The sequence below is a fragment of the Nestor notabilis genome, unplaced genomic scaffold, assembly GCF_000696875.1.
Source record: "Nestor notabilis isolate BGI_N333 unplaced genomic scaffold, ASM69687v1 scaffold4209, whole genome shotgun sequence".
Taxonomy (NCBI): Eukaryota; Metazoa; Chordata; class Aves; order Psittaciformes; family Psittacidae; genus Nestor; species Nestor notabilis.
This window is the reverse complement of record NW_009943161.1, coordinates 449802-452179: the sequence shown is the minus strand read 5'-3', so window position 1 is coordinate 452179 and position 2378 is coordinate 449802.

The window sequence follows — 2378 nt, the reverse complement described above, 5'->3', positions numbered from 1 at the left end:
GAGTAGTGAGAAAGGGAACAAGTAATTGCCCTTCTAGACATTATCTACAGTGTGCTCTCATATATCTACTCTCCCTCTTTTACTTTCTACCCCTCATCATCCCAAAGCTTTTCATTTTCTTTCTAATGGATTACTTTATTCCCCCTGTAGAATAATGCAATCTACTTTTCCTGCCCTCCACTGTGTCTCTTTCTGCTTGGCCTTTTTAGTGACTAAACCTAAGCACATTATTCCAGCAGAGGATGAAACCTACTTTTACACAGAATGGCAGAATTTTATCTCTATTACTGTCTTGTCTCTTTTTCATATTCTTCTATTTGGGGTTTTGTTTGGTGTTGAAAGCCTCAGAAGCTGCTGGAAAATGAGAGTTATTTCTCAGAAAAGTAGAGAGGTGTAGTGACATTTTCGGGCATGCTGAGAAAGTGATGCCTGGATCACCAGATGTCATGGGTCTTCACGAGACACGTTTGGTAAACTTCTAGGTGCTACAAAGACACTGGAGATCATTGGTGGTCTCTGTAGCAGGATAAAATGCTTGCAGAACAGAGTCTGAATCTGGTCAGTTGATGCAAAAGCAGCAAACAGTATGCTGACACTTCATGGATATTATTAAACATAGGAAAGAATTAACTGTTATCTTCTTTGGAGATCAAACAAGGCTTTTCTTTAGCCTGTGGAAATAAATCCTGAAAACATTTCTGATGATAGGAGGGGACTGAATTTTGCTGTTTCCTTTTATGAAGAAAAGCAAATGAGTCTAAGAAGGACTTCATTTGACAGTGAGCGCTGGGAACTGATGGTTCATCCAGCTCCATCCCTCCTGAATATCTGCCTGGCCTGGCTTCCTCATAGCAGTCTGTACGCATCCAGAGGTGACATTTAATGGAGAGCTGCCAGCAAACTTGTGAAGTAGTACTATTTTTATAGATTCATCTTTCAGTTTACCAGGTGAACAACCACACAGATGTCACTCATCATGACATACATGACTCAGCATTGCAGTTTGATGCTCTACGTCACTTCAGAAGGTCATGCGTTGATACGAGCACTGTAATCCTACCATTCATTGCTATGTTAATCTATGAAAATGGTGACTCAAACACACTAACTCCATTATACTCCAAAGCATCTTTTGTTTGGGAGAAAAATCTAGATTGGATTTTCCCGTTCTCCTGTCTGTCCTCTCTACCATAATTTATAAATAAGACAGTGTCATTCTGCATGATTTCCCCCAGTCCTTAGCGAAACGTATGATGAAATTTTGTGACAATGTATAAAGATGTATTTATGACAAGACCTTCTACTGATATACAGCAGACAGTTTGCTCATGTTTGTAGGGCTGTGCTGTTTTATACCACTGGAATATCTTACTTTTTGTTATTCAGACAATCCAAAACATGGACACTGTTAGCTATTCTGCTTTTCTTTGTAGCATTTAATAATAGTGTGTGATTCTCACCCTCCACAGTTTTGAGAGATGGGAAAAGATAGAAGAAAATACATATGATACCATGCCCTGGAGGGATTAGAGAAACAGAGGGAGACGTGAGGAACTAAAGCTATGTAGTCTAGGAAAGATAGAACTTTGGGGGAATATGATTGAAGTCTATAAACACCTTCCAGGGAACAATACAAATTGTTTGGTAAAGGGAACTATTTACTCTCCAGATGTGGAAGCACAAGCAGCAATGGCTTGGATGAATGAAGGGAAAGTTTGAGTCTGAAAAGTTCTCAGTAATGGGAATTAGGATGTTAACACTATGAAGTGGGTATATGTACAGCACGTGGTAACATGGTGGTGTTTGAGGTGTGGTGTCTGCTGAGCAGTACTGCTGATAACCTTGAACCCAGATGAATAAACTTTGGTTCTTATCCCAATTTGATATACTAAATATAAAGATGACATGGCTCTCACGATTAATACATTTTAAAATTAACAGCTTAATAATGAGTTCAAATATCAGTTGCTGGGCCTATCTGTAGGAATGCTTTCTCTGAAAGCTTGGGTCCAGTAGAGCTCTATCAGTAGCCAGTAGGCACCTGGAGAGCTGAGAAATGGCAAGATCATTTGATTCCTAAAGACAAAAGTTGATTTCTTTCTGTGATCTGAAGACAGAAAGTTCCATTTCCCTAATGCTAATTCTATAGGCAATCATTTTCCAACAACTCTTGATTTTTCAAGGCTTATTTGTTTGATTACATTGAGCAAAAGGTTTGCAATTAGAGCCGTAGGAAAGCCAGTTGGAGAAGCTGATGTGTTGACCTTTAAAACACAAAGAATTTTGACATAATCCCAGCTTCCCCTCGTCAAGGCAATCAGTCTGTGTTCATTTTCGAACCACGTTTGACGTGTTAGAAGCAGAACTCTCGACCAAAG